General features: G+C 43.9%; 1 protein-coding gene across 8 annotated transcripts in view; it reads right to left on the bottom strand.

The window, feature by feature from the left end:
- Positions 1-13,646, bottom strand: part of STAU2 (staufen double-stranded RNA binding protein 2) — a 171,899-nt gene extending 158,253 nt beyond the window's left edge. For 5 of the 8 annotated variants that reach the window (XR_011139187.1, XM_068932494.1, XM_068932497.1 and 2 more), the window contains exon 1: positions 12,636-12,771. The gene's annotated coding sequence lies outside the window, so the exon portion shown is untranslated. Of the gene's footprint in view, positions 1-12,635; positions 12,772-13,244 lie in introns of those variants that run through there. The other 3 variants (XR_011139188.1, XM_068932499.1, XM_068932495.1) reach the window with 3 other exon arrangements.
- Between the last annotated feature and the right edge of the window lie 523 nt (positions 13,647-14,169).

Raw genomic sequence — 14,169 nt, 5'->3', positions numbered from 1 at the left:
AAAATTTCCAAAGAAAAAAATCGACAAATAAGGTAACAAATTATAGAATCCAACTCTAAAAACTAAGATTTCAAGATGTACAAAATGGCCAAAGGTGAGGATTTTTGTTGCCACTGAACTATGACGTGTTAGCAAGGGGACTAGAATAGAAAAAGGTCACCCAGCAGTTGAGAGCAACGTAATCTGAAATACATAATATAACTTTAAATACATAACAACTTGAAATATATGCCAGAAAGCAAAAAATAAATAAAGAGCAAACATTTCAGATCTAGTAAATTGTTTAAGCTGCTATAGTAAAAGACAGGTAACTAATAAGAAAAACATGTGATTTGTGAGGCCATTTATGTGCATGATTTATCTCACACCAGAACAGTGACCCACACCTTATGATACAGCTGTACAATAATATACAAGGATTCAGGCAAGGATTAAAGGCTTGTATAATTTAAGTTTGCAAATGCAGCTATCTGGATATAAGCAAGGTGTTTAAACTCCCATTAGAGTCAAAGCAAACCAGTATAGGATTCAGTTGTCCACTTTACTAGTTTACTAGTGCTATTTGAGATGCTCTAAGATACCCCATTTGGATACCCATCAGCTGCTGCTTCAATAGAGCAGAAGTCTCTCAAAAGACCTATGCCACATTTGACACCGCATGTGGCATCTGGTTCAGATAAATCAGGATATCTGAAATAGCAATAATGTATGTGCTTAAATAAAATGCATTATTCCACTAGTCAGTACAGTCAGTGGACCTCAGAGAGTTATTCAAGGTGATCAACAAGTAGGCATCTATTTTAGGGTTAGCTAAATCACTCAGCTGAGTGGCAGTTGAAGGCTAGACAGGATAACTTACAATGTCGCAAAGAGCACTAGATGCCTATATATAGGCAACTGAATCCTGCTCAAAGTCTACTGTCAAACCTGTCTTTGACAAATAAGCAATCACAGACCTTATTAAAACTGACAGGAATGATTACGGAAGCAAATAAACTCCCTTGAGAAGTACTGCAGACAGAAGAAAAGTGCCACACCTAATGTATTTGCCTGAGATTGGTCGTCTTCTACGGAATGATGGGAAATGGAAGCTATGACACTGACTACAATTGTGCACCTCCGCACAGATGAGAGTCTGAATACCTGTAACAAGACAAATGTGGTAGGAAGTGGAACACATTGATACTAAGAAATATAACTCTTGCTTCTGTGACAACAGTAAGGCTGAAATGAAAATTCTGAGAAAGAAACAACCCAGGTCACACTACATCTTATTGCATACAATGAAACAGAATAACTGCAGGGAATAGATGCAGTTAATTTTCTTTCCTAACAGGAAGATTACGGGGTGGTCCTGTGTATGCTGGATAGCCACTCAGGTCAAGTGGAAACTTCAGTGTCAAGTATGTAACAGAGTTCCTAAGTAGAGAAACTGAATTCATATTCATGCTTGAACCATGACGGGGAAAAAAAAGTTCGCCATTCTCACAGAGCATCTCACTGATATCAAAGATCACTGAAGCAAAGAGAAACAAAGACAATATGGACTTCAGGAAAGTCCTTAGAGAAGATAAGTCTGTTACCAGAGCAAACACTTCTTCGGGACAGCTACTTGGCATTTAGGTAGAGCGAGATGCTTAATTACAAGACTCCCTTTTGAAAGGACAAGGGAGATGATGAGATTAACCAACAACTTGGACATTTCAATGCCAGCAGAAAACTGAAAGATAACAGAAGTCAATACGTTGCATCAGAAAATAAGCCAGTCAGGCATTTCAACACTTTTCAACCTGTTTAAAACCCACATCCCAAAGGAGAAAGATTAGGCTGTTTCATATAAACAGCCCCTGTGGTACAGAGAGAAGCTCATCAGAAAGATTGTTTGGCTTTGTTTATTGCTGCCTAGAAAACTAAGGTGAGGATCAAGAAAAGAGGAAGTGAGAGCTGAGTTAGCTCTCATGCCTCCACACAGTTCATACCCAGAAAAGAAATTGAACCATCCAAGCAGGACATCAGCTCAGGCACAGCTATCAATTTGACCCAGCCAGGTTACTCTGCATTACTACAAACAAAATAAAAGGTGCGACTCCCTCATGAAACAGCAAGATGATTAGAGACTTCTTCTTCGTGGTAGGCCTTCAACATCCAAAATCCATCAAGGTTTGAGGTATATCCAATAAACTAGTTTACAGAGGCTTAATACAGACTAACAGATCAGTGACAGGAAGTCACAAGGACTCCACAAAACTGGAGGATAATATCCTTTTTGTATTAGTCTACTATAATGGGGAGCAACCACTAATCCAAAAGACAAAAGCTAGCTGTCAAATATCCAGTAGTAAGGGTTCTTCACTACCATGATCTAAAAGTCATGGTAAAGAAGGGATCTAAATTTCTTTCTACGACTTCTTGAAAAATTGGAAAAGGTGTCACATTTCGCTCATACAACAAGGGAACGTCGCAAATCACTCATTTTTACAGAAAGGGCTCAATTAAATTTTAGTCATGTCTTTTTGGTGAAATACATGTTTTAAGGTTAGTTCCTATTTCACTTAGAGGTTCTGTGAATTAATTCATAAGCAGATTTGATGCCAGATGAGTCACCTCAAGTGTACGAATCCAAAATACAAAAGCAAATTTACATGCAGTAGGCACGCAAAATTCCAGGGACCCAAAAAACTTGCATCTACCCAGACTCTCTATGATACACAGTCATATCTGTAAGTTTTTAAAAAGATGACCTCATCTGGTTTCACAGTCCTTGGAGAAGGGAGAGTAGAATAATCTTCAAGAGAAATTCTAGGCAACATTGACACAAAGAAATGAAGTTGAATTTCTACAGCCACCTCAAAACTTATCCATTCAGAACATGTCAGAAAGGTTCAAGGAGATAACTGTTTAACTTAGTGGCTACAGAAATCGCAAACAAAGAAGTTGAAGCTCCCAAAAGGTAGAAGGAATTGAGTTCTTTACTTTCCGGGATAGATCATTCAAGTGCAACCATTTAAATATTCCAATGAGACAGCGGGTGGAACTCAATGAAAGGGTTATACTGAAATGCTTATTGGCTGCTGTTGTGTACAGAGGTCATCATAGCATCTTACTAAAGATGACGGGCAGGTAAACCACATTCGCCTTAGGTCAAGCAAAAATACGTTACTAAGCTCTTTCATGAAGGAAAATAGCTGAAAAGAAGGGAAGCTTAAGCCACTACTTTCACAATCAATCAGCAGCTTAAAAGTGCAGAAGGAGATTAAGTAGGTAAATGAGAAAAACATGACTCAGGCTTGACACACTGCCACTACAGAATTGTTTCCATCAAATCTGTAATTGGCTCCCGATTGGAGATATCAGTGTCTAATCGGAATTCCTTCCAAGAGGTCAGTTTCTTATTCAATTAATTTTTAAAAATTTCTTTCATATATATGTCCAAAAGCAATTACTGAAATCTACTACAACTTATGTTGGTAATTAGTAGTTATAACATCTCAAATAAGGAAATGGGCTTTGATCAGCTTTAAATTACAAAATATTTCTCAGATTATTCTAGAGTAAACATCCTTACAACTGTTACATTGTTCTGAAGTAGGCAAAAAATACTTCTCTACTAAAAGTTTATTCCCTAACCAGAAATTATGTATTGTTAATGGACTCAGAAAATCATCTAGGTTTTCGCTGGCTGCCTGCGACAAACTGCTTCCCAGATCACTTCAAGTAAGATAGTATAGTGAAGTAGTATAAACATGCCTTTTTTTTTTTTTCCCAAAAAGTTGCAATTCTTTCTGCCTGCTTCTACCTTTCACACTACACACTTTCCCCTATCACCAACAGTTCCAGGAATATTAGAGAAGGAACTTTATGTTTCATTGGTCAAAGTGGCAGATATTGCGCTTTACTGTTAGAGGCGGATAAAATTCTGTTTTGTATTTCTCTTTTTATTCGCCACAATTTTATTTGAACAAAATCAGTGTTTTACAGCTAGAATTAAGAATGGCCAACTGATGATTTTTAAGTCTCCTACAGCTTCCCAAAAGTTGCAGCTCTCAGACACAACTTGGGCCAGATTGCCATCTCCTGTTCATGAATCACTTTTGGAGTCCCCTTTATCTCGGTGCGTTCCCACATGTGTTTTGTGATGTTTGTATACAAGATGATTTTGATACACAGCTCATAAGACTAGCTCCCTATTCACCAAGGGATGGAACGGGATCACTGTTCAGAGCACTGGCCACGTCAGAAGGTCTGCAACGAGTTCAGAGAAAAAGCCTTCTTTCTACTTCAGGTATAGTTGACAAATAAAGACAACATAATGACTAGGGCTTGCTTTAGATGCATCAAATTTTCTTGCTGAAGAAAAGTAAGAAATTCAAGTTTTCAGTTGAAGAAAATTAATAGCTTAGAAATACCAAGACTGAGGGCAAAGCCATGAACTGCTGGAAAAGAGATCATACAAACCCAGCTCAGTAACAATGAAAAAGAAGAATACAAAGATCAAGGAAGTGGACAAGCCATTTGTAGCCAGTGATGACTTGGTGCCACCAGCATTATACTCTTGCAAACAACATGGGAAGAGACACATGTCTGGAAGAGTTAAGAGAAAGCCAAAGGGAGCCGAACTCATTGATATAACTGTATGCTGCAACCAGCTATCAATATAGACTCTTCAAGCATCCCGAGAATGCAAAGGATCGTCATCAACAACTCAGCAAAGTACACAAGTATAGCAACGGTGTACTGATTCCTTGTAGCAAAATCATGTTTTGGACAGAAATTGTGAAGCTGTGTGAGGAAAATATTCAAATAAATGACTTATCCTCATAAGAAATTGCATATTACAGATTTTCATGATCTTAGAAGAAAAAAAAAAAATCCTACTGATATACTTAGAGATCTTCTCAGTTGATGGAGTGAGCAAAGGCACACAAAACACCAAAGAAAAACTGTTGGTTACATGACCAGCGCGAAGCTGAATGTTAAAAACTTGCTGAACATGGAGCACACACATTCCACTGCAGCACAGAGAGTACATAAATCTAGCAGGATGGTAAAAGGTTAATCCCTGTAGTTGAATTAGTGAAGAGGATATTAAACAAAGAACAACAGAAAGGAAGAGTGCTAATAAAAAGAGACTTGGTTCAAATTCAGCATGTTGTGAGCAGACAGAAGCAGCATGGCAAAAATAGGAGACTCTTTCCTCCAACTGCTTAGGTACTAATCATTAAGAGTACAAAGTAGGATAGATAACACGATAACAAATAGAACAAAATCCTCTCAATCCCTGTAGTGTCTGGTTCAAAATAACTTGTTTCTCTAGACTGAAGGAAGTTATCAGCATAACTGATACATGAAAAAATATACACTGAAACAGTGAATTGAAATTTGGAATTATTTAAGTATTTTTAAACGGATAAAGAGTCAGAAATAAAATAGAGAACAACCTCGGGAGAAAGTGCACACATCAAATAATTCAAAATAAAAGGAAATAGCATCTAAAAAAAAATTGAAATAAATAAGATTTCATGGAGTGAAGAAAACTGCATGAGAAACTAAAGACACTGGAGAAAAATTCTAATCTATAGACTGTCAGAAAGAGTGTAAGTGTATAAGGAACAATAAAAACATTAGCAACAACATAGGCGCATGACTAGATGGAGATAAAATGAACACACAGATAAAATTATACTCGGAGTTGCCCTTCAGAAGAATGTCTTTCTTCAGAAGAATGTCTTTCCCTTCAGAAGAATGTCTTTCTCATGTCTTCTCCCAGAGCCTTTTACCTCACTATGGTAAAAGTAACCTTAGTGTATTTCCCCTGGAATCACCCTAAATCACAGTGAAAGAACAAAGCTTGTTTTTAAATTTCCATGGAGCTAACATTCCTGTTCATTACTGAGCTAAGATTCCTGTTCCTTACCTTCAAAAATATAATCAAATAAACAAGAACAGTCCAAAGAGGAAGAAGGACTCAGCTTGCTAAGATCTCCAAAACAACATACGTTATTTGGCCATATATAGGTGTCAAACGGAATCTTACTGCCTGCCAATAAGGATGCCCCTCATTAACGATGCGAAGGAGCGCTCCCTCAGCTCAAAAGTCATCCAACATCTAGGCTGCAACGTATAAGCAGAAGTTCAGGCAGAGTTACAGATTCGCGGAACTGCGAAGAGGTCTGCAACCCAGCACAGTGGCTAAGACAACCTATCTGAAAAGCGGGGTAGGTTCTAGCACTAGAACTGCCCTGGCTAAACTTGTTCAACTGTAGTGCTCTGTCCTGCCCTGTCTTGCCGAGGACCTTCTGTGAGAGTGAAACGAAGACAAGATGCACAAACAGTAATAAAAAGCTGGCTGCCAAAACTGAAGAAGGGAGAAAGCTGAGAATGATCTGGGCCATCGGCTGTATTTGTTTTGATGGCCACTATGTCTCCCTTGCTTCTGATAGCTATGAAGCGTGTCAGCAGAGGTAAAGGATACAGAGCAGTATTTGCAACGACAGCAAATAAAACATTTCCTTTTTCATGCTACATGCAAAGATTCGCAGTGAGCACAAAGCTGCCTTAAGAGCTTCGAAAGCATTCCAAGTACTACCATGAATGAAACTATGTTAAAGGCAGAACAGCTAAGTTACTGCTTCTGTATCTTAAAATGCTGAAAGTCTGACATAAGCTACGGCATTAAAGACCAGCTTCCCCAGCTACAGTAGTAGTTCACTCATGCCTACTTGTAATGAAGATGGCTGTTGCAAAGTATCAAGGAGCTCTAACTGCAATGGCATTCGTAGAGAACCAGAAAAAGCAAGCTTCCTGAGGAAGTCAAGTACAGTTTTACAGTCATGAAAAAGACCCCTGACAAAGGGGCCTCCAAAGACACCTGTTCTGGTAACTTGCCACTCACAATAACGTGTGGGAGAGGACAGTAATATAACAGTTGAATAAAGTTGCAAGGTGAATTTTTCTCCTAAGACCTGGAAAATACCTACAGTTGCAAGCAAGTTTACACCCAGAATGCCCTCATGAAGGACAAGTCCGTCACCCCATAGAAATGGAATCCAGTTCTGGCAACTTCAGTGGCTTTTCACTTCCTTAAGGCAATGTCTAGGCGATGAAAACTGGGCTGCTGCTGAGGGGTGATGAGCAAATGGTGTGGTCGTTCTCCCTTCTGAAGAGGTCAAATCCCACGTCTAACAGTATGGTTTCAGCTAAGTCTCTCAGAGAAACAAGGCTTTACCTGCCTACTGACACAAGACAAGCTTCTCACTCCATTTCATGAGGGATAGTCGGACTCATCTGCAGTACAGAAGCTGAGGTAACATCTATCTCATACAAGGCCATTCAGTGTGTTGGATTGAATTACAAAAAGGACAGAAGTGTTTTCAAGGAAATCTCTCCGGAGCCTTTCTTGATATTTATTAAGATCCCCCAGCTTTAAACACTTGTAAAAAGAGTATCTCTTGGGTTTATAATTTTCTCTTAAGCAAAATACACATTAGTGATGTCTATCTGATAGAGGAACGTAGTTTATGGCCACAGATAGAACACAGTTTAAAGCAGGAAGGGTTAAGTATTGTCAGATACACAGAATGGAAGCAAAAGCAGAGAAAAAAAAAATTCACATTCTGGAAGGGAAAAGCCCTGCAATCTTGTACACAGGAATGAAGAAGTAGCAGAAAGAAGAAAAAAGAAAAAAGAAAATCAGAATAATTTTTAACAAGAAGTTTTAGATGATTTCTTGTTCTTATGTTGTCTAACAAAGCCAAGTTCCTACAGACACTACCATTTTAGTAATTTATTTGTATCAGTACAACTGGATGCGCTACCCAGTTTCAAGTCCACAACGTCACATTGCAGAACAGGATATCTTGGTTTCTTCCCTTCAAAAAGTGATCTGCTGTATGGATGTGTTATCTCAGAGACATGGAAGAAGTTCTCTATCACCTAGAGCCAGTTTCTTCGCTGAATAAGTTACTGATACCAACCTAACACGTCTAGTAGATTGAAATTTCCTTATATTGTCTGACACTACTTTTTAAACTGGGTTTATTGTATAAAAAAATTGGACACCACAAATATATAACAGCTGCCAAGAATAACTAAGTATAGCAAGAGTAACTAAGAACAGCAGCAATAATAATAAAAATTAAGTTAATTGTCTCTTGCAGAACTGTTATTGTTCCAACAGGTGACTATTTTCACTGCAAGAAGCTTTCCTAGAAAATCCAGTCCCTCGCTCTCAGAAACTTCTTAAGCCTGGAGGCAAACAGCACTAATTCCCCTGTTCCTCAAGGAACAGAGACTAAATTGGAGGATTACAGGGAGAGAGAAATATGCTTGAGTCACAGAATAAAATCATTTTTATGTACAAAGAAATGTAATGAGTTATTTACCATAAAAACCACTTTATTTAATAAAAAAATTTAAATTTCATATTTTGGTTTTATTTGGTTAAATATCAATAAATTTGTAACATACTAGTGAAGTACTATACGGAAATGTACTCGACTGAACCAGAAGAAAAAGATGTGCTACAACACAGGTGAGTATACTATAATCCTGGACTACAGATTTTAATACTAGGAGGCATTCCAAATACTAGCAGCTTAAAAAAAAACAACCAAAAACAAACGAAAAACCAACAAAAAACAGTTGGCTGTTAGGGTGAAGTACGAGCAAACTTTAACAGTTATAGACATACATGTGACTTCAGTATTACACTACCACAGATGGTCTTTCAAAATACATTTTTAGATTAGAAGTTGTGACAAGTGATTTTTTTTTTTTTTACTCTAAATAGTTTCCAGAACAACGCATGACAAGACATCTTTCGGATTTTTACTGAACTCCTGATCTTCTAATGTAAACATAAGTGCTATTTCAGATAACGCTGCTCATGGTTGAGCTCTGACACTGAGCAGATCCAAGTAATCTCTAAAAGCACAGCCCTTGATTTTTAGTATCTATTAAGTACTTATTATACACAGGTTCCATTTTCTCTCTTCCCAGAGTCTGTCATATGCTCCCACCACCTCTACTCCCCCCACTCTTGCACAAGACATCTGCTGCTCCGTGAACAGCACTGCCAGCTTCATGCCCTGTATACCCCTCACCCATCCACAATAATAAAATTCACAATAAAAAAACCTTAATTCCTTGAATCAAGACCTGAGTTTCTTACCTCCCTAAATCTGGCTCCTATAAAGGAGTACTCACCCCTCCAAATCAACCCTGCTCTGTTGCGCTTCTGCCCTCCTGTTTGTTTAGGTACCACATGTGTTTTTTTAGGTACCAGCTGCTGAACAGCACTAGGTGAGAAAAGAGAGGTGGCCAGGTCAGAACCCCAGAGAGAGTCTAAGATACTTCTGACCTTTACGGAGGTGTATCCGCAAGTGTGCAACGTAGAAAAAACAGCAAAACAAGTAGCCGTGAAGTGTGAATACAGAAAGGGGTAGCGGGGATTCTAGATTTCCAATACTGGCTCTGACAACAGTACCTTTATAGTAGCTTTAAGAAAGCCATTCTCTTTCTCTGTCTGTTTGGAAGAGAGAAAAAATTCAAGTCGTCCTCAAGAACTACTGTGAAAAATGAAGTCTGTAAGTCATTCAAAGATTAGAAACGCAAAACAATTGGTTTTGGCAAAACAAGATAGGTCTAACTCTCATCTAATGGATCTTCTTGCTGCTGTTGCTGATACGAAATCAATACAGACGGGGAAAGAGCAGGAAGCTTTAGTGGCTTATTAACAGAAGTTAAGTTTTTCTTACAGTTATCCTAAAAAAAATGTAGGTTTAAGTCCTTCTCCACCCTGTCAAGTGTGACCCATGTAAGCAAGTAAATATTTGACTCCAATAGCATAAAATCTGGGCATGTATATACACATTTATATCTATATACGCATATATAAATTTAGCACTAAAAAATGGCACACTTTATAAGGCTCACTTTCCAATCATATGATACTATGATAAGATGTATTTTTGGCTGAAGGATTGGATAGAACCGGCATGAGAGTTTTTCTTCTTTTCAAAGACCGACAAATCAATAGTCACATATTTCGGGCAGGTCGAAACAAACTATCTAGATAGAGCATAACAGGTGCAGCTTTCCTAATAGTTGGAGAAGCAGTCTTGGAATCAGAAGATCTGGCTTGACTACAGCCGGTTGTCTAACCTTCCCAAGGTCACTTTTCATGACACTTTGCAGATAAAACACACAATAATTGATTCACTTCTCACGTTTACACCAAAATAAACCAGGATTTCAGTGGAGTTAAATTTATAGACCTGTGTAGGAAAATCAGGCCCAATAATTGCTCCCAAGGAAGGGTTGACTGAGCAGTAAGCGCTGGTTTAAACTTGGTCAAGTCGTTAAGCACCTCTGATTAAGTTTTGCTGAACACAAAATTACTAAATTCTTTTACAAACCACTTACACAATGCAGGATAAAAGATTATTCTAATTCATTATTATTCTGACATTACTGTTGGGAGGCTAGGTAACTTAGGCTGACAAAAAGACGTATAAAGACTTTGGCCTCCAAACCCAAAACTGAATTGAACCTGAACTGCAAACCAAACTGAGCAATGTCACTGAAAAGTTCGCTTTAAAAGAAAAAAATTCTGAATTGCTCCCTCCCCTCAGAAGCGAGCTAGGAACAAATAGGCAGTCTTAATCCAGTTCCCAGTAGACAGCGATAGGAAACGTAGCAAACACACAGACAAACAGAAATCTCTCTCTGCAGCAGATCTTCCAGGGCAAAGCTAACAATGTTCAGTGACTGGGAACCAGTACTGGAAATCTTACTCTGCTGCTGGCTCCTTCGAAAAAAGATTTCATTCAGAAAGCTGTCAGCCTAGCACTGTTTATAGGCAGTAATGTCACAACAAAACCTGTACAGAAAAAAAAAAAGTCTTGCCTATATTTAGAAAATGGTTTAAACACAGTAATGCTATTACACTGGTGTAGATTCCTAACCTGGAGTTACTACACAGCTCAAGACGACTTTATTCTTGCACAGCTTGATGACATTAGTAATGTAAGTAAGACATAGCAACGTACGTCCACTTACACAAGCACAACGTAACTAAACCTACTTACACCAAAGGCAAGCTTACTTGTACCCTGCAATGTTGGGTTATTTATGCACCTTTTTCAGGTACTGTTCAACACAGTGCTTAACACAAAAGAAGAGCTACAATAGTAACGTGCCTCCTACTCTTTTGCATAACACAAACTTTTATTTTTTAGTACTATAATAGTTGCAAAAAGAACGCTCCAAACGGGGCCTTGGTAGCCGCACGTTTGTTGGCCACAGGGCAACATTAGGCAGATGCGCTTCAGGGTAATTTTTTGCTTGGGTATCACTGACTTTTACGGTAGTACCCCGCGACCTTTCAGACGAACAGCTTTGCTGCTTCCCCTGCTCCCAGTCCGCAGCGAGCACCCAAGCTGCTCCGGGAGAGCTGGGCTGTGAGTTCTAGGCCTGCCTACAACCAAGGTGCACTTTTTTTATTTCCCCCCCCCCTTTAATCAGAGGACCTGGACACCAGGAAAACACGAACCAATGTCCGCGTAACTCTAACCAGCTCGTTTAGTAAAGAACGCGTTATCTCTGGGTTTCACCCCGTCTCAGAAGCAACCCTGAAAGCACCATGCACCCTGAACGCCGGTTAACTGCTTCACGGCAGAAACGTTGACATCCATTTTGGGAGCACGAGAGTGTCGTCCTGCTGGCAAACTTTACCATCCTGGACAAAGTTTGGGCAAAGCGCAAGACGAATAAAGCGACGGCAAGCAAGAAAAGGTAGAAAAACGCAACCACCGAACTACAGGAGTCCGTGCCGTTGACTGAAGGTGAGGATTTTTGAAACCCATCACCAGACGCCTGCTGGCAGCCAACTGCCACCCGCGCTCTTCGAAACCGGGGTGCCAAAACCCGGTGTGTGGGGGGGTGCTCCAAGAGCGCCCTGGCAAGGGGAGGGCGGCAGGCCGAGCAGAGGCAGCCGAGTTCAGGTCGCAGCCGACTACTTCTCAGGCGCGAAGCAGGCCCGGCGCGGAGGGCCGCCGGCCGCAGCCCCCGCGCCAGCGGCCCGGGGGAGGTGGAGGGGAGGGAGGAACGGGGGGCGGGGGGGGGTCCCCGCGGCGGGGCCGCCTCTCCCGCCCACCCGCCGCAACGGCCGCTCACCTGCGGCCCCCCCCGCGGCCACCGCCCGCCCCCTCCCCGCGGCGGGGACCCCGCGACGCATGGCGGAGCCGGTGCCTCCTCCGCCGCCCCCTCCTCCTCCTCCATCCCCGCCAGGAGCTAGCGACACCCGGGCGGGTGGGCAGCGCTGTGGCGCAAAGGCGCCTTCCCGGCCTGGGGGAGAGGGCGCCGAGGGGCGGGCGGGGCCGGCAGCCAGCGCCGCGCCGCGCCGCCAACAGCCCCGGGCCCCAGCGCCCCGCGGGGCCGCCGCGCCGGCGGCAGGCGAGGGGAGGGAGGGAGCGAGCGAGGGAGGGAGGAAGGAGGAGGAGGGGGAAACGGGACGGCGACTCGGACATCATGGCCGAAGCAGCCCCCTCCGGCGCCGGCGCTTCGGCTCCCGCCGTCCCGCGCCCTCCCCTCACCGCCTCCGCGGGGCGCCGGGCCGCCGCCGCGGGCTCCGTTACCTGGTTCCCGGGGACACTTTGGAGACGCCTCCAACATCGGCAAACACTAAAGAGAACTGACCCCGCCGCCGCCGCCGCCGGCCCCAACCACTCCGCCTCCCCCCCCGCCGCGCTCCCGCCGCCGCCCCACCGCGCCGCCCCGCCGCCGCGCCACCCGCCGCCCCTCGCCCTCCGCCGGCCTCGCCCGCCGCCGCCGCCGCCGGCTCCCGGCCCCTACGCAGGGCCGCCCGCGCCGCGCCCGGGCCTGCGCTCCCCCCCCGCTCCCACAGCGCGAATGGCCCCGTCCGCATCCCTTCCCCGGCCTGCCAGCCCGCGCGCAGCGCCCCTAGCGGTGGCTGCGGCTTCGCCTCGGCGCCGCCGGGCTCCGCTCCTCTCCGCGCCCCGCGAGGCGGCGGCGGCGGCGGGCCGGGGCGCCGCGCCGCGCTGCCCCGCTCCGCTCGGCGCGGCCGGCCCGCTGCCCCCCGCGCAGGCTGGGCTCCCCCCCCCACCCCGGGCCTGCCCCAGGGCCGGCAGCGGCCGGGCCGGGCCGGGCCGCCCCCCAGCCCTGCTCCTGCTCCTGCCCCCGCCGGGCGGGCGGCGGCCGCGCCCCGGGGCGCCCCCGATACTCACCGCGGCCGGCAGGAGCCGCCGGCCCGGCCTGGCCCGGCCCGGCCCGGCCCGCCGCCGCGCAGGCCGATGATCCCAAGGCGGGTTGGCGTCAGCCGCTGGCATCAAACCGCTTCGCGGAAACTAGCGAAGAAACGGGGAGCGCGCAGCCTGCAAAGTGGTGCCAGGGCGAAACCATGCGCTGCGCGAAGGCTGCGCGGCTCCCGGCCCCCGCTCTCCGCCTCGCAGGTCCGTGAACTTCACTACATCGAAGAGCCCCGAAATAAAGCAGGTTTGGCTAGAGCCCCGCTGGCAATCATCTCACTCGCCCCGCGCAAGATGAGTTGCGAGCTTCTTATTTCCTTTTATACGTTGCCTTGCAAGATTTTGCCTCTGTTTTCTGTTGGCAGAGACCTGACCCCTACTGGCGATTTTATGAAACAGATGTTTCCTAGAGACAGATGAAGAACAAGGAGCAAAACAACATGACTTAACGTAAGGGAAAATATATTATCGGCTTGCAGTAACGTAGTAAAAGTGAGTAAACGGAATAGGATTTGTCTGTTCTCCCATTGGTTTTACTCTGTCTCAATCTACCTCAGAACACGTAACACTCAAAAGTTTTACTTGCCACCTTTGCTCTCAAAGACCACAGTTCAGAGAGAAAGGCAAAAAGTTAACCACAACTTGTTCCCATCAGTAGCATATACATTTTTTTCCCCCCCCCAAATAGTCTACCGATTGGGGCACTTGCTACCTGGCCACATCATTCAAACAAATGACATACAGGAAGGCAAAGGTCAGAAGAATCTAGTGGGCAGGTGGGACTGCATTGAGCTTGTAATATCTTACGGGTGCAGAAACTGGAACTTATGTATTATATTCACAAGCAAGAACTAAGTTTCATAACCAAACTCTCCCAGAAGAATTGGGCTTTTCATTTCCTTTA

This window comes from Struthio camelus, chromosome 2 (assembly GCF_040807025.1).
Source record: "Struthio camelus isolate bStrCam1 chromosome 2, bStrCam1.hap1, whole genome shotgun sequence".
NCBI classification, from domain to species: Eukaryota; Metazoa; Chordata; class Aves; order Struthioniformes; family Struthionidae; genus Struthio; species Struthio camelus.
The sequence above is the reverse complement of the archived record's forward strand: the minus strand, read 5'-3'. Positions and strand labels throughout refer to the sequence as shown.